A 20014-nucleotide genomic window follows, 5' to 3' on the forward strand; every position below is an offset into this window, starting at 1 on the left:
GGAGGGAGTGTGCTTGATTTTCATATGATGAGGACATAAAATATCCATCAGTTTTAATGAGGACTGGAGCTAGCATGACAGTAACTGCTTATACATGTAGTCCTAATATTAATATATGTATCATTGTAATTTTGCTTAGTTTCTTTTGTCACCTATTCTATCATCGGACTCGTACTTCTTTCCAATCAAGTTTTACTATGCGTATTTTTGTTTATTTTTTATTCCACAGTGGCTAGAGTTACATGTAAAGGTGGAGGATTGAATCTCACAAAACGTGGTTAACCCCGCCATACGCATGCAAGTCTTGTGTGATTGTTTTTATTTTTTAATTTCAGTTTTTTTTTATGTTTCGGAGTATAGTGTGGTGTCAATTTCGCATAACTATTATAGTTTACGTTATTGTTTAGAGTCAGCTAGATCCCATCTCAACTTGAGGTGTATGATTTTCTCGCTGAGTTGGTGACCCAATTGTAGCATTGGGCTGTTTCCTATTTTTGATTAGGGTTGTTGTCTCATTGACATATTCCCTATTTCCACTTTGTATCCTATGTATTCTATGTATAATAAGTAAATAAAATAATATTATTACAATCTTAGCTGGCTCCCTAATGATTTTCATTTAAAGATAATACTATTAAACATACGGCAGTTATCTCTTTACCAGACAGTCATATGAAAATATCCTTCAACAGGTTTTGACTTCATAAGAGGGACGAACAGATGCCATCTTGTTATAAAAGTAAATAAAATTATTTATAATGGAGATGAAGAATGTTTCAAAGAGACATACACTTCGACCAAAAAGCAAACAAAAACAGCCGAAACCAACCAATGGGCCTTCAAAACAACGAGAAAATCCCGCACCCGAAGATACTAATAATGGCATATCATTTCTTCCATTTTCCTTTCTGTATTTCTGTATTTCTGTTTATCTATTGTATTGTTAAATACGTAAAAATGCGAAGACTTCATAAGTCTGTTCATTTAACCCTGGTCTTATCCGATGTTATTTTAAAACTATTGTTAGAACAAAAAGAAATATTAACTAGCTCATGGTTGGCGGAACTGTTTCATGACCCCCCTCTTTCATTAGCAAACTTATTTTTTTAGAGGGAGCACGAATTACAAAATCCAAAATATAAATTATGTCCGTGTCGTTGAGCAACTGTTTTTGTTGCAAAATTTTTAACTTTGCACTTTTGTTTTGTGTGGGACACACGAATTTATTTCCGGAATGTTCGATTTATATATGATACGGAAATTTAGCTCCGTACACGCAAAAATAGGGAAATGAAAGTTAACAGTATATTCAAGTAAAAGTAATAATTGGTAGTTATAGTTAACAAAGGTTCCAGGATTATAATTAAGTACGCCGGACGCGCGTTTCGTCTACATAAGACTCATTAGTGACGCTCATATCAAAGTATTTATTATATTTCGACTCTTTTTAAAATAAATCTTCAAATTTTCATATTCCTTCTCTTTTGTACCAAAACAACCATTATTGAATGATTAAATATGGAACATTTTCAATTGATTACGGTTCTGTGTGTGTTACATTTTAATATTGTGTCGTTGTTATCCCCTTATATTTAATGCGTTTCCCTCAGTTTTAGCTTGTTACCCGGGTTTGGTTTTTCCTATCAATATATGAGTTTCGAACAGCGGTATACTACTGTTGCCTTTATTTCTCATAAAAACTATTCATTGTGAGAAGAAAATTATTGATAACTAATTCTTTCCTCTGAAATTTTTGAATTACTTTTTGCTCTCAAACAACCATTTGGAAGATGCAATGGAACAAGTCGTTGTTTCAATTCACTTTTTTTGTATAAATATTCTGAGAAAGCATACGAAAATTAACTCAGTGTTTTAACAATGTATATACATGTATGTAGTTTGTTAATTTGATCAAAAAGTATCATTTCACTGAGCCTTTCAAAATCAGCTGAAAGCTATGTGTTATATATTTGTCTTTGCAAACTTCATTATGAAATTACAAAAAATGTATTGAATAAATAAAGCCTATGAGACAAATATCCACTTTAGTTCAATTGACGTGAATATAAAAAAATATAGTTCACCGTGCACCCTTTAGCAGTAAGTAAAACCCAAACCGTATGGTAACTTTCAAGAAGTCCTGTCTTGAAAAGGGTTTTAAAAAAATAATTCAAAATAGGAAACTAAATTAGTTTTTCACTTTATTACATTTCTCTTTAAAGCAATTACTTCGATGACATGGGTCATGGTTAATAACACAAGCCGAATTACAATAATGTATTATACTAGTAGCTAAAATTGTGTTTAGTTGAATATTAAACTCTTTAAGGATCTTTAAGATATATTTATTTTATTAGATTCATCATAATTTATGAACCTAAACAAATTATACACATTCTACAATGTCTTATTTTACATTGTTTTCAATGGAAGTGTTGCAATATTTTTTTCTAGGTGTACATATTGATTTGCATATTTTCAAATTGTCACGCACTCTGTATATTTGAGGCTCTATGATTATTATGTTTTTGTTTGTTTGTAAAGATTGATAAAAGATTACAAGAATATAAGATTTTATTGATAATCAAAATTATAATTTACTTTCAGCTGCTGAAAAACTATTTAAACTTCCAAACCCAAAAATTTTCAGAAAAAATGCATATTCTGGGTCTCAAATATACATATGGAACAGTTTATCACAATCAAATAAAGATTGGTAATACATTGTATCTTTAAAACAAAATGTTACAATTTTTTTTTCATAAATTGCGCAAACATTAATCAACTTTAGATTGTGTATTATATATCATTATAAAATTTATTTGTATGTACCTATAAATATATTATTATTATTTTAAGGACTCTCAGGAAGATTAGTTTTAATTGGAGTATTCTCTTGAAATAACGATTATTTATTTATTTATACCTTCGTATTAATATACGGTGTTTCCCAATAGATTTGATGCATGGTTTTCACAATGTTAGGATGATGAAAGAACATATTATATATACTTTCGGTTTGGTAATCTTCTTCATTCTTGGTATCGGATGCTTAAGTCAAATTAATGGGCAATTTTTCAAATCAATATGTGTGTCTTAGTCTAATCGAAAAAGCAGACGATTCGCGGCGGGTTTTTTCATTTCTGGATTTCCAGGTAACGTGAGTTTATAAATAAAATATTTCCTGACCTTGTTTAACATGATATAAATAGCCTTGAATTTAATGAGTATATGATTTATGCTTCTGTTTAAAGTTTACTTTTTGATGTACAATAATTACTATAATCATTGAAATGTAATTTCATATGTACCGTCCCGGGTCGATCTATTAATGATGTATACTCTTTATGTTCTATTTATTTATTTTACACACGCAAATCATAATATTAAAGTGTGACCGATATTGATAATACAGTAACTAATTTTCTTCCGGAATAAATATGTAACTGGAAGCCACCGCTTTCGGAAATTCAAAGTTTAATAATAACGTGTAGGAGTTGGACTGAGGAAAATTTGTATCATAGGATCCTAGGATTCCCTAATATATATTTCAAAACTGTTACATGTATAAAACTTGGGGATTCCCAAACATTTTATAAATTGTTGTGGACGAATTAACGTGCAAGGTAGGCAGTTATATTTATATCTAACATTTTATTATAATATTACTGGTACACATGTACATGTACATGAATTATATGTAACGTCATGATATTGTCGGCTACTAATAAGTTTCAATACCCCGTTGATAATCATATCTGTCGCCTCTGTTTTTATGATTATAAGCCTTAAATAAAACTGATTCTGTGTTTTTTTAGTTGGTCAATTGACACTCGGGATTGCTAAGCTTTTCCATACTGGATAGTAGTTGTGCTGCTGTTTAAATCCAAGAAAAAAGTAAAATTCAACGAATAAGTGTTGTCTTGACTTCCAAATCATCTGTTTTAAATATACATAAATTATGTAATAAAATTGTCGGTAAAATACTCTTGGTAATCTTTTGACACTGATATTTAGTGTAACATAATTTTATTTTTTATTTGTTTACATTTAATAGGTCAAAATACATGCAATGATCAAAACATACATCCCTTTTGATATAATTAAGGAACTATCATTGTTAGGCTAGTGCTAGAAAATGTTTTTTTTCTGTACAGAATATTTACTTTACTGCACATGTGTTTAATGTGAAGTGTCTGTTATTGATCTTATCAAGTTAAATATCATGATACACTTTTATATGTTAGTATATAAATATTTTAAACCGCTTAAACATATTTCGGAAGTCGTAGCCACGACACTGAATGGACGGTAAACAAATTGACATTTTTTTAGTTGACATTAAAGGTTACATATTTTTTTTTAAATATAATAAAAGTCTATGTAGACGTTCATTATATATACATGGTCTCCGCTTGGAATAATGCAAAAGGAGAGCTAAAGGTTAGGCTAAATTTTTCACTCATCAGAAGTATATATACTCAAAAATGTGGCAGAATAGTCAACCAGTTGACTGCGGCAGTGGCGGACCTACAAGAGGGGGATTTCAGGGGGTTGTTACCACCTTTTTTTTTCTTTTTTTTTGTTACGAACAATGCATTTGAATGGGGATATATAATTGGACCCCCTTTTTATCCTTGGTTTGGAACCCGCTTTTAATAATGGTTGTATCCGACCTTGTTGTGGCCACATATCGGAAGAAGATAACGATATGTTATATGTGTTGGTAGCCAGCCATACCCACGGAATAAGTCGATGCAGACTATCTGCACTAAGTTGACACATAATTGGACATATATAATTACTGATGCTATAGAGCACATATTATGATTAATTGCATAATTGGATCATTATGATTTTTAAAAGTATCCAGTCACTATTTTCTATTTTTTTTTCCAATATTTGTAATATATAATAATATTTAATTCCATTATTCATCTATTTTTACATAAATATTGTAATTATTTGTGAAACTTGTCATTGTTTACATTCACAATATAACCTGCATTACTAAAAATGAATACCCCCGAAAACAATGTGTTGAATTCACATAGGAATCAGCATGTCTTTTCACTTGTCCGTCTGTCCATTAGGACCAAGTCTTAATACCGATGTCTAATTTACTGATTTACTTCAAACTTTGTAGAATTATTAATTATGATACACAGACATGTAGATAGAAGTCCGCACGCCGTCGAATTTCCACACAAAACATGCATTTTTCATTTATGAATATTTTGGTCCTGTCTATCACCTTCTTTGGCATTGCAACTCCTTAATTGTGCTTTATCAGAACCAAATGGAAATTGGTACCCTAGCTGTTAGATCCCGATATATATAAATGTACAGAATGTAACGTTGTCTAGACCATTGATTTTTTCTAGATTTGTGCCCTATTGAAACTAGGAGAAAGGTTGTGTCTTGTCGAGTTCCAACTTTGTCTTCGCATTCTTCGCATAGTTCATAGATATATCTTTAGACTATACCAAGTTTCATGGTTTTGCAAATATGCATGCATGTAGAATGTAAATACAACTGAGAAAACATCAAATAAAACACTAAGAAAAAAGTGCAAAGGTATATAATTCAACTTCTTTGATTCCTTGTTTTTCATTTACTATAATTTTTAAACGTCTATCAAGGATGCGGGAAACAAGTCCGCTTAGCGGGCAGTTTTAGATTATTTTAGTTAGGTACTCTGACGCACAATTTTGTATTGATTCCACGACGGTTATACAAATCTGAACCTATTCAAAGCATATAAATTTACCTCCCAAGTAGTTAACATACTTTAGATATAAGAAATGTTTATTGTTTAAAATAATCGTCTCTGATTACCTAAAAAATTGTTCAGAGAAAAATTACATCTTTAGTAAGTTATTGGAGATGTTGAAAAATCACTTTGACTTTTATTTTACTTATTTCTCAACTTTTTCATTGTGTCCTCTTTTCATAATTATACTTTAAACTCAAACGAATTTGACACACTTAGGTTAGGGAACATTTTTTCAATAAAAAGACGGATAATAATTAGACATACTTTTAAATACAAATGAGTATTCATTAGTTTTATTTGAAGTCTGGAGCTGGCATGTCAGTTAACTGCTAGTAGTCTGTTGTTATTTATGTATTATAATTGTTATTTTGTTTATTTTCTTTGGTTACATCTTCTGACATCAGACTCAGACTTCTCTAGAACTGAATTTCAATGTGCGTATTGTTATGCGTTTACTTTTCTACATTGGCTAGAGTTATAGGGGGAGGGTTGAGATCTCACAAACATGTTTAACCCCGCCGCATTTTTGCGCCTGTCCCAAGTCAGGAGCCTCTGGCCTTTGTTAGTATTGTATTATTTTAATTTTGGTTTCTTGTGTTCAATTTTGAAATTAGTATGGCGTTCATTATCACTGAACTAAAATATGTGTTTAGGGGCCAGCTGTAGGACGCCTCCGTGTGCGGGAATTTCTCGCTACATTGAAGACCTGTTGGTGACCTTCTGCTGTTGTTTTTTTCTTTGGTCGGGTTGTTGTCTCTTTGACACGTTCCCCATTTCCATTCTCAATTTTATTCTGTAAAAACTGTCTTGTGAAACATTCCAATAAAACAAGTATAGACAGGACAAGTAGAATTAAAATGGCACCTCAAACAAGATATGTAATGGATACATATATACTTGTATATATTTGTTTAGGGGCTAGCTGAAGGGCTCCTCCGGGTGCGGGAATTTCTCGCTACATTGAAGACTTGTTGGTGACCTTCTGCTGTTGTTTTTTCTTTGGTCGGGTTGCTCTTTGACACATTCCCCATTTCCATTCTCAATTTTATGTATACATATAATAATATACCATTTTTAGCTTAATATTACCTTGAATCTATAATCAAACTTTTTATATCATTAAGTGTCATACATGATATTCAAAGCAAATTGTAAAGGCATTGTATAACATTAAAAAATAATCAATACGCATTACTAAATAGCTCGATCAAACATAAGACTGTACTAGACAAAGGACATATCTACGGGATGTACCTGGTAAACTGATAAAGCGTACTTCATTTGCTAATGGTAAGATAACAGGTGTAACAAAGTCGGATTACAACGTCAATTCATTGGAAAATATAAACAAATTCTGTGTAAAGTTAACTTCCTTCACTATCATTCTTTCTTTACCTGTTTGCTTAATTTTTTTGGAGATGGGAATGAGGCTTAATTGAAAGAAATCCTAATACAGTAATCTTATGTTCAGTACTTGTCGTTTGTTAATGTGGTTCATAAGTGTTTCTCGTTTTTCTTTTTTCATATAAATTTGGCCATTAGTTTTCTCGTTTGAATGGTATTACACTTGTTATTTTGGGAGCCCTTTATATCTTGCTGTTCGGTGAGAAACAAGGGTCGTGTTGAATATCGAACTTTGACCTATAATGGTTTACTTTTATAAATTGTGACATGGATGGAGAGATGTCTCATTGGCACTCATACCCCATCTTCTTATATCTATATAGATACTTTTGCCACTCCATTTAATATTGACCGATATGTGCTACTATAGTGTATAGGTGACTAAGTTAAATTTAATAAAGATGATCTTGTTGGTAGTATATTTTATTCCACCAATAACCTTGAACAATTAAAGTATAATTGGAATTATGTAAAAATATAAATGATACCCTATAGATACCGCATTACAGAAACGCCAATTAAACGACACAGCTTAGATATTTTCTATCGATCATTTAAATCTTGCTTTGAAAATTGCTCAAGTATGTACAATTTATCAAAAATCAATTATACTTTGATTTCGGTGATATTTTCAAGGATTGTTTGTGTAAATCATGTCCTTTTTTTTCAAAAATACATATTCGATACAAAGAACTTCATTTCAATATAGCGATGTGAAAATAAAAAAGACAAACACAAAAATACATTAAGTTAGATTAACGTTTATATGTTTAAATACAAATAAGAAGACGTGGTGCATGTATGATTGACAATGAGAAAACTCTACATGCATGTCACATTGTGTAAAAAGTAAGCAATTATAATATTATGTCAAAGTATAGCCTTCAACACAGAGCCATGGCTCACACCGAACGGCAAGCTATAAAGGGCTCCAACATACATTCAAGTGTTGATCTTAAGTGACTTAAGTGTTTGCCTTTCATTACAACTTTATGTTGTTGGTTTTATTTGTAATTCTGAGGATTTGGTGTAGAATGGTGCTCTCATTTAGTCATTGGGGTTTTCTCTTATTCATTAACGTATTTCTTGAGTTGGTTCAATTTAGAGGACGTACTCACATCAATATTTGTTAAGACCGTATGTTGGCATCTAGATGTATGACCTTGAGGTTTTGAACTTTTTATAATGTGTGCCCCTCATCTCCTTTACAAATAAATTTATGTATAAGTGTGGACAAACAAAGAATAGTAAATCAGCAATTACATTAGTTTTGACATTTTATGTTTGAAGAAGGATTAAATAGAAATGTTTTATATATACAATGTACTTGTTGAATGAAGGAGTTTTAAGGATTATGTAACCTTCTGTTGATTCAATGCTTAACATATGGAAATTTTATAAAAAAATCACAGCCTTTATCCTTGTATTATCATATTTGGCAAGTTTATGATTGATAGATATAGGAATATTGCATGCAGTGCTAACATTGATCTCCTTAGAACAAGTTTATTAATGTAGTTATTGGTTAAAAAAAAAGTATGAACTGTTACCAAATCAGGTACACCTTTGAGGGTGCGCTCAACTTTAGTGACTCAGCACGAAGTATTTTGGAATTTACAGGTTGATTAGAACCTTTTTTTAGAAAATAAACACTAGCACATCATAGAAAAGCAAGTGAGTAATCTATGTTTCAAATTTTATAACAGAAATCTCTGTATTAAAGGCTGTGGATTTTCTATAAAAATCTTGGCTTATTTGTCACAAAGTACTCTATTTCTTTTAAATGCAATGAAACAGTAAATTATTATGCTTTCCATTAAGTTTCCCTCTAGTATATGTTTAAAATGGACTGTATCTATTATTTATTATCTCTGTAGTTTTGATACAATTGATGTTTGAAAAATTCGTACAAAAATGGCTACAGAAGGGGTCATAAACATTAAAGACTAAAGAGAAATGATCTATTAAGGTTATTATGAAAGAAGCAGATCACAATTGTTCTTGAAACAAGACATATGTATATATATAAATAGTTCTGAATAAATAAATAGAGATATAAAAAGATTTTTGAGTTGAATAATACGTTCATAAGTTTTATGGCAGCCCAACGACCCAATAATATCAAAAGTCATCTCGTAGTAACGAGATCTTAAACAAGAGACGTATGTCTATAGCATATATGTCACATTTTGTATATGTCTACATGTACGTATAAGATTAGCGACCGTGTGAGACCCTCATGGGTAGTCAAGGTCATTAAACAACCCCTAGAAGTAGTAAAGTGTATCTAGCCGGTTGTTATGTGGGAATAGCACAAAGAACAAGCTAAAAAAATAAAGGTCACTAAATGTAACATAAACATGGAACATGTCAAGGCCACACAATGTAACTTAAACTGATCAGCAATCAAAATCAACATATGTCAATTATCTACATAATAGACTCAATTATTCGTAAGACACGAATTAGTAACATGTATAGGTCATACAAACAGAGAAATACATGTTTTGTGAAATCTATTATCGTCTTTATTTTGAAAAAAAAAATGTTTACTTGGATGATCTGCATTTTAAGACAATAACACAATCTTGCCAATTTTGTCACAACAGGGAAGTGGGACATTACACTCAGTTGTATACCCCTACCAATGGACTGCTTGTACTAAAAATACTTTAAAGTACATTTCTTAAGTTAAAAATATAAAATATATATATTAGTATTAATATACTTATACACATATACATAATATATATATTCCATGATACTGTATAAAGTTATTAGGTCAACTAAATAACTTGTAGGTCAAATAGAACTTTTTTAAATAGGGGGAGGGTTGAGATCTCACAAACATGTTTAATCCCGCCGCATTTTTGCGCCTGTCCCAAGTCAGGAGCCTCTGGCCTTTGTTAGTCTTGTATTATTTTAATTTTAGTTTCTTGTGTACAATTTGGAAATTAGTATGGCGTTTATTATCACTGAACTAGTATATATTTGTTTAGGGGCCAGCTGAAGACGCCTCCGGGTGCGGGAATTTCTCGCTACATTGAAGACCTGTTGGTGACCTTCTGCTGTTGTTTTTTTTATTTGGTTGGGTTGTTGTCTCTTTGACACATACCCCATTTCCATCCTCAATTTTATCATCATAGATACCAGGACTAAATTTTATATATATACGCCAGACGCGCGTTTCGTCTACAAAAGACTCATCAGTGACGCTCGAATCCAAAAAGGTTAGAAAAAAAAGCCAAATAAATAAAGTACGAAGTTGAAGATTTTTGAGATCCAAAATTCCTAAAAGTGTTGACAAATACAGCTAAGGTAATATATGCCTGAGGTAGAAAAGCCTTAGTATTTAAAAAAAATCTAATTTTGTGAACAGTTAATTTATAAATATAACAATATCAATGATAATTCATGTCAAAAGTGCTGACTACTGGGCTTGTGATACCCTCGTGGAAATAAATCTCTACCAGCAGTGGCATCGACCTAGTGGTTGTAAATGAACTCATCATAGGTACCAGGACTAAATTTATATATACGCCAGACGCGCGTTTCGTCTGCAAAAGACTCATCAGTGACGCTCGAACCCAAAAAGGTTAAAAAAAGGCAAATGATTAAATGATTCCTATAGTTTATTATTTTGTTGGACCCTGTCCCAGGTATAAGGGGTGTTGGCTTTTGCGCTTGCACACATGTTTTAATCCGCCACATTTTCAAGGTAGTTGCCTATTCCTAGTCAGAAGCCAGTAATTCAGGTATTGTCTTTTGTTGACATGTTTTATATCCGTTTTTCTATTGTTGTGTTAAAATTTATCTGGCCATTAGTTTAAAGTTTGATTTGTTTTAAACTTGTTATTTTGGGGTCTTTTATACATTTTATTTAGCTGATTGTATGCGATGTTAGTTTTGTTCATTGTGTTGGACTTAAAATTTCTAACATTTTGTACATTAAGATTTAGATGGAGAGTTGTCTCATTGCCAAATGTCTTATTTATATATAATAGTTCTAACATCACCTTGTCAGGTGTGTTCGACTAAAATCTGAATTGACTAGGATTGTCAGTTTTCTTGTCAGGGTTCGGTGGTTATATCCGGACACTCCGGCTTTATGTAGAAATAAAATGTGACGTACAGAAAGAGGCATTTTATGTAATCAACAAGTTATACTATAGAGCAACTATAGATTTTAGATATCGTAAAAACATCAAGCAGATGGAAAATAATTTAAAAATTCCTTTGAGCGTTATTTTGATAAACACTATATTGAAACGAGAATGAATAGGTTCCGTATGAAATCATGCAACGCTTGCATTATTATTTTAATTATTATATTATATGTTCAGTAAACCCTCTAATTTGTCATTTAATACCTTTAAAGGTTCACATTTAAATAAACAATGTCATGTTGACTTGTTTTTATTATGACGTGGCCACAACCTCATTTTTACCGTGACCTGAAACCATTTGGTGTTCCATCATCCGAGAATTCTACGTATACATTAGTACTTATATTATACTGATAGCGGGATCACATGATTATTGTGGGTCATGTCGATAGGTAGTTAGATGGAGTCTATCTTTCAAATTGTCTTGTTAGGCTTATAAACATAGGGTGACTGGGACATGGCTCTTCTTTGGACCTCTTCTGGTCATCAGTAAAACCATTTGCAAATTGGGCCGTCCGTTTGGAAGCGCGTTTTATATATATGAAGCCACATCGTGTCAACATTCGGACGTTAACTCCTATTTTTAGTGTTCTAGAGTGTCACAATCTCTTTACGTTGAGTACATTAACAGCAACTCTGTCATGGGTCCAAATGTAGCCTGCGGCAAGGCTAGATTTTTGTCCTTGTCCTTTTAAGAATTGTGTTGATGGAAAATCTCTTTGCTGTTTATTTGTTTCCATTCTGTCGAAATGTGTCCAAATCATTTTTGTTTGTGTCACTATGTATCCCTTTTCCTTCGTATCTTGTAACCAAACGAATATCTTCACTTTAAAACGTACGTATTATCAGTATTCTCAATATGATACTGTAGAATAATTGCAACCAATAATTTTTGATAATATGCATAATCTGATATTTCTTAAATCGAGTTGAATTTGAATGATTTTCTTGATGGTCAGTAGCTTTATTTGTTTTAGCAGGAAACTTATCATCGTCTTCTTAAACATAGTCACGTGATAAATTCGTATCATTGATTTCGGGCAAGATAAAGAGTGACGTAGGCAGATGGACGACAGATGATATTATTTAATTATGCCAGAGACATATATATACATATGTGTATATATGTCTCTGATTATGCACTTCATAAAAAATTGCATAAGCGTTTACTATCGTATTCTGTACTGCTTCAGACTACGTCGCTAATGTACTTGTTATTAATCAAACATATATATTATGCTATTTTTTTACAAAAGTATGTGTCATACAATGTATGTTGTGTGCGGTGATCAAGTCAGTACATATATAATTTCCATGACTTTAATGAACCAGGCCTATATTAATTGACAGGAAATACCAAAACAGCATGTATAAGTGTTTACCTTAAATTCATACTTTGTACTTTTATCACTTTTGTTTACCTTCTTTAACAATAAGACTTGAATTTGACAAAAGAATTTGGATCACTGATAATAATATTTTTTTTCGGTTGTCGACAATTGATTGTGTGTATACAAAGACGTTAAAAACAGTGAAAATGATAGTACCAATGTAGCTATTGTATTATTTCAAAAGAAAGATACAATGTGGTATATACATATAGTCAATATTTCCTTAAAAGAAAACGCTTATATAACTTTTTTTTTACTGCTAGCCTACCTTGGAAATTAGTAAATTACTTTTATTATTTACATTTGTAGTAGTCTAAAATAAATAGTATTGCATCGAACCAATGGACATTACGTGTTTGACCCAGCCAGCAGACCATGACATAGTCATTACGTGCCTGTCAAGAAGTCAAGAACCAGTGGCGGATCCAGCCATTTTAAAAAGGGGGGTTCCCAACCCAGAGTAAAGGGGGGGGGGGGGCTCCAACTATTTGCTCCCATTCAAATGCATTGATCGGCCAAAATTAGGGGGGTTCAAATCCCCGGAACATCCCCCCCCCCCCCCCCCCCCTTGGATCCGCCACTGAGAACGGATGTCGCGTGTTGCTGTTTCTCATATTTGTTTTCAATTATTGATTTGTGTTAATATTAGGCCGCGAGTTTTCACGTTTGAACTGGTTTACGGGCTTTTTTTTATTCACTGTGCAGTATTGGTTTTGCCAACAGTTGAAGCCCTTACAGTAACCTGCAGTTATTAACCTCTATATCATTTGATCACTGGTTGAGAAGTGTCTCATTGTCAATCGTACCACATTTGTATTATATGGCGATAAAATAAACAGTGAATACATTCAAATATTCATTGAGTAAGCAATTTCAACACGGTTAATTACTTTGACCAATACATGAATTGGCTCATTTTTAAAACCCATACATCAGTAGTCCGAAGTTAATAAACGATCTTCATCAATACAAAGTTTTGTTTTTCTTTCTCAAATTGATACTCTATTCTTTCAGTAACACGGAAGAAACTTTAAGATAAAATCAAGTACTTGTATTTAGATTGTTCAACACAGATTACGTACAAAAAATCGATGATAACATAAGTGCTCGTCATTGATAGCAGACAGGAAACATCGTTTACTAGTAAGGTTACGTGCTATCTCTAGTGCGTAAACACAGGGAGGGAACACTAACAAAATCATCCAAGATCAATAAATGATGATATTTCGTTACCTAATCTTTTGAGGATTTTTAAACACACCTGTTAATTGACAATGAGGCGCTGTTGTGACTATATGCATACGTACTCTAAAAGTCAGATTAACAGCCTGTAGAATTGTTTTCTATTCATTTTTCTACTAAATAGAAAATTTCACTTTCCGAGTACACTTGGAGTTCTGCAATCTTGTTGATTTACTTTTCACATGGAAAATAGATTGTACAAGTATTAAGATTATTCCTATTTCATAACGTGTACGTAAAAAGTAACAAGATTTTTACGTAAATGTGGTTGTAGGCCCCATCATTTTTCAGGTATAAATATTTGTCATAGCTCATTGTTTTTTTTTTTATAACAAAAGCATTCTATATATTGTTGTACAAGTTATAAGTTATTTTATTTTTTTTAATTCTGTACAAATTGTAATCTGTAAAAACAAGAAATTGCTTCCGCAAATTTGCAGATTTACATAATTATAGTTGCGATGATTTATATTATTAATTCAATTATAATGTGTACAAAGTCATAATTTGTACTTTTTTGTTTGTTCTAATCATAATTTGTTCATTATGTTTTGTTCAAACTAAATATCAGCTTTGTATATCTGAATTTTTTTGTTCTTTCCTCGCCGTATTCAAACTTATACTATCGGGATATCGAGACAAATCAGAATGCACTTTGTCCAGACCTTTAGACCACTCGGTCACCTAGACTGAACTAAAAACTCATCTTTCGGTGGCCTAGTGTTACCTTTCATCGCCAGTAAAATCTAGAGTTGTAACACAGGACTTGATAGATTAGGCATGAAGATAAAACTAATATTGGTATATCAATGTATGTATATTTATTGATACACAAGGTCCTATATATGTATATATATATATATCTACTCTATACTGTTTACTATATTTTGACATTCACAAGGTCGGGCGACTTTTTATGACGCTTTAACTTGCTCTAAATCCAATGGCTGTGTACTGTTTGCTACTTTATGCAAATAGAACATGATTTATTTATTGGTTGTAATTAGCTTTGAGGCTATCGATAAATGTGTGCGCTGTTATATAAGTGCTTTTGTCTATTGCTTTTATGTTAGTTGGTTTTTTTTTGGTGTTTCGTGCAGATCATTAGTTGATTTGTTGATTTGTAGTTGATTCTTATGTTTTATTTAACATCCCCAGACACTGCAAATACCACAAGTTACGAGGAGGATTGAGTTCTCAAAACATTTTCAATCCGTACTTTCTTTTTGTATTTTTCTTTCTCTTTTCTTTTTCTTTCATGGCGTTGTCTGTTAATTTTCTAAGTTTGGTTTTTTTTGCCTCTCTATCTTAGGTTAACGAAAGATTTGAAATACTTCAATCAAACAAAAGCTATGAACTAATCTACATACCAATGTTGTGCATTTACATGAGTGAACTGGCTTGTAAAATTAACATTCTTTCATCCTTTTCTAGAATGAGAACTTAATCTATACTGATCTATACTATTAAACGAGAAGACCTCATTTTGTGTGCCGTTTCTCTTCTTTCCGCAATAAATGAATCATTATGCCTCTGTGTCCTATAGGTACCATGCATATATAGACGAATTTGTCATCCATTCTTATGATTATTCAGTTTGGGTTATTTGGGTAGAAAAACGGAAAAAACGGTATTGTTTCCGTCATCAGGCCTACTTTTAAGACATAGACAAGACGTTCGGCTTAAACTTTTAAACATAATTTTCATAATTACTCGGGGACAGGACAATTATTTACGCGTTAGTTTACATGTATACTATGAATATAATCCTTTAATATATATAGACTCCCTAAATAATATAGCGATCATCGCCGTGGAGACGAGACGTGGAATTGATAGTAAATAGAAATACACTTCATTTATAATAAACGTATGTTCATCATAAACAGAAATGCGAAAACCATAAAATAACAGACATTGGAAAGAGAGAGAGTTTAAAATAATTTTCCTGCCTCCAAGTATACCTATGACTTTTGATACTTTTTCTGAAGTTCTCAAGACTTAAAACCTTTTAAAAAATCATCCTACAACAGTTTACATACTTTAACCAATCTCTAAATGCCTGCGATTTCGCGTATATGTTAGCGGCAATAAGTGAATTTAGACAATAAGCTTAATTCATATAGGCGCTATGCTACATTTGTAACGCCTATATATATATATATATAAGGCAGTAAGTCTATTGCTGTAAATGATGTAAGGCATCAAACTTAAATCCCATGATTTAAACTTAAATCCTGAAAATTCGGTTCCGGCGTTAATGTGAATTAGAAGGAGAATAAACAAAAAGAAAATTATTCAAAGATAAAATACATTTGGAACAATATAACGATTTTATCAGAGGTTTTGGTATAAACAACAACTTCTTTTCATTCAAATATAGCGTCATCATATTTCGACCATTTATGAAACTGAACTCTGATATTATCTTTGTTAAGGTGTCAAAATATTATACGTTGTGCACTGTTAGCTACCCAGGAAATGGATTTTTGTAGTCTTTGTTATCGTTTTCAATGGTAGACAAACTACAAACAAATATAATAACATACTTTCAAATACATAAACAAGAAATTGTGTAGAATTTAATTTTAAGTTTTTAATTTATTCGACAGTTCTAGGCGACTGGCGATTTTGATCACTGTTATATAAAAAATTGTCTGATATAAAAATAAGGAGATGTGGTTGAATGCCAGTGAACTACCCATCGACATTTAAATGAAGTGAATCTTAACAATTATAGACAACCATACGACCTTCGATAAGGAGAAAAAACATGCTGATACCGTTTTAGGTACATGTATACCATGATTTTCTTTTTTTCATACTTAAAAACCTGATATTTCATATAATTTTTAAGTAAAAACATTTTTTTTATTTAGATCTAACTGAACTTATTATACTTTGAGTGTTTATATTTTCACCAACAAGAACAACATGCGTTCATAAATATATATTTAGGCATGTTAAAAGCAATATTTACTCTCTTTCCTCATGAGTACAAAATAGCAAGAGGTGTTTGATACTGAGACAATGTGACGTTTATTTATGTAGGGATTTCCGATACTGATTACTAGTTCAGTGACACCGTTTCCACTAAACATTATTACCACATAAATATCAAGTTTCATGTAATGATACTATAAGATTTAACAAGAAATAAAAAAAACTTATAAATAGCTACCGATACTGCTTGGGTTTTTATAGATTGCGCAATATTATCACTTTACAGAAAATCAAAACTTCGTACATGTATTGATTCGTTTTGATATGTTAAATACCATTTTCAAAAATATATTTGTAACAGGTAAGTCTTTGTATATCTCAATGAATAAATTTTTTATTTGACTTTGTGGTTTCGAATTTTCCAATCAATAAATAAATTACGACATAATGTGCAGCAATTGTCCTTCACAGTTCATACACGTATATAATGATTATTTTTAATGTGAACACATCGGTGTCTATTTAAATTTTATATCTTGGTTTACCGCATGTCAATTCGTGCAATTCAAATAGCAAACCAAAATAAACAAACAATACATTAGGCTACCAAAGTAGATAAATACATCAATTATGGACGTATAAAGGCAACATGGACGTATGCAAGTCGGCAACTTATCGAAATCCTCCTTCCAAGTCCTCGCACTAAATAATTCAAAGTTTGGTACCCAAGTTGAATCATTTTTTTGTGAAAACTTCACAGTTATATTAAAGTTTGCCTTAAATATTGACTTGCATCTTGAAATTGACATTGAGGGTCGAATGGAAACAATACCTTTAAGACAAAAGAGATATTTCAGCTACCCACTTTTCATTTCTATGTTAAATATAGCATTCCGGCAGCGTGCATTTGAAGTATTTCTCCTATTTAATACGATATTCAAGTGATTGCACTTATATCGTGATTTCCTTGACAGAGGGTTGCTGCTAACGAGGAAGCTATAAAACCAACGGTTTCAAATGATGAAGATGAAGTTATTCCTGTTAACATTTTATGAACGCTTTTACAAGTCGGTTGACTAATAAGGAATATGTGTTTCACAAACAACGACGAATATGTTCAAATTGTCGTGACAACCCTCCCGTACTATTTTCTTAAATGTGACATCAACAAGTACAATTTGTAAACGAGTAACAGGGAAAAGATGTGAAGCAGGATCTGCTTACCCTTTTGAAGCACCTGAGATCCCCTACGGATTTTGGTTTGGTTTATAATGCTGTACAGTAATTAATTTTCCCTGTTGTGGTTTGGATACTGTCTCTTCCCCCGTTTTGTTGTCATGGCGATGTCAGCTCGTCATTTACATAGTATATTTCAGTATATGTAGCCAATTAACTGTTTTCGCCTGATTGCTCTCTATCCGCATGACTTATTTAAAAAAATAACACTTGTCATATTTCCAAGAGATTCATTTTATATTTAAAACATTTTTACTAAACACTTGTCTAACAAAATCTTTTAAAATTATTGTTTTTGGCACAAAAGGAGCCATACATTTTTTTTCTTGTTTACTTATTTTTTTCACTTAGTCATGCTCGGCCTCTATAGCTCATTATACGTTGAAGGTTTACATTGTGCCTTAATATTTGGAGTTATATTTGACTACTATGTTGTCGATTTCGTTAAAATTGACTGCTGTCAATGTCGAAATAACATTATAAAAAGAGAGATGTTGCATGCACAAGACTTGCTATAAAACTATAGTCCACTATAAAAGATCGCGGCAAAACATATAGCGATTTAAAAAGAAACCAATTTCTGCTTTACAATGAATGAAATAATCAGCAAAACATATTTATAAAATGTAGAAAAAGCAAATTCAAACTTTTTCAACAATAATTGTGCATTAATTTTAAATACCAGTTTTAATTTATAATAATGAACAAAAAGATTTAATGGCTTACAAATTAATCTTTACAGTGTAATAATTTTCTCAATTAAAAGGTTTGCTTAATAATGCCTTAACATCAAATATAGTGTCTGCTTTTATTTCGGTACTGGGACACTTCATTTGCTTTTAGCTAACACATTCTATGTTTTACTTTGACTGGAAAATGTCTATGTTTATTTTTTTCGAACTGTAACAATAATTATAGCGCCACAGAAGTAGATTATAAAACAGGTAGGGTTTATAATACTTTAAGTTTTTTCTCATTTCTTAATTAAGTGTTTAAACATGTATGTAAAACATAAAATTGAAATATGTATAACATTAAATTGGAAACTGTAAAGTATAAATAAAGGCAACAATAGTATACCGATGTTCAAAATTCATAAATCGATAGAGAAAAAAACAAATCCGGGTTACAAACTAAAACTGATGGAAACGTATCAAAAATAAGAGAACTACGACTACGCGGTATGGGCTTTGCTCATTGTTGAAGGCTGTACGGTGACCTATAGTTGTTAATGTCTGTGTCATTTTGGTCTTTTGTGGATAGTTGTCTCATTGGCAATCATACCACATCTTCTTTTTGTATACGACACAACAGCGACACAACACCGAAACGTAACACACAGGGAAACGAACTATAATGTAACAATGGCCATTTTCCTTACTTGGTACAGGGCATTTTATGACAAAATGGTGGGTTGAACCTGTTTTTGTGGTATGCCAAACCGCTTTAAAGGCAGTGTTAATTATAACATTAGAATTACAACATTACACGACAGGATTACAATAAATAAACAGATAAATGGGAGAACATATATGACAGAGAAACAAAAGAATAATAGCTATCGTAAGGTAACAGGTTAAAAAATATTTTTATACACCAGACGCGCGCTACTTCCACACAAAACTATGCTCGGATGTAAAAAGTTTGAAAGCAATAATAACTACCAAGTTGAAGATTGCCGAGGACCAAAAGTTCCAAAAAGTTGTGAGGCCAGGGTTATCCGCCTGGGACAAACATCATTATTATCAAGAATAATACATAGTTTTGCAACCAGTAAATTTTATATAATAGTAAGTACAACTGATTAAGATATCATAAAACCGATTGAAAGTACATAACTAAAAGTACAGCATTCA

At 31.7% G+C, this 20014-nt stretch overlaps 1 protein-coding gene across 1 annotated transcript in view; it reads left to right on the forward strand.

Moving 5' to 3' along the window:
* Nucleotides 1–3228: 3228 nt before the first annotated feature.
* The window catches only part of LOC134725505 (uncharacterized), a 52205-nt gene continuing 35419 nt past the window's right edge, over nt 3229–20014 (forward strand). The window contains exon 1 of the mRNA XM_063589377.1: nt 3229–3626. The gene's annotated coding sequence lies outside the window, so the exon portion shown is untranslated. The remainder of the gene's footprint in view (nt 3627–20014) is intronic.

This window comes from Mytilus trossulus, chromosome 7 (assembly GCF_036588685.1).
Source record: "Mytilus trossulus isolate FHL-02 chromosome 7, PNRI_Mtr1.1.1.hap1, whole genome shotgun sequence".
Lineage (NCBI taxonomy): Eukaryota > Metazoa > Mollusca > Bivalvia > Mytilida > Mytilidae > Mytilus > Mytilus trossulus.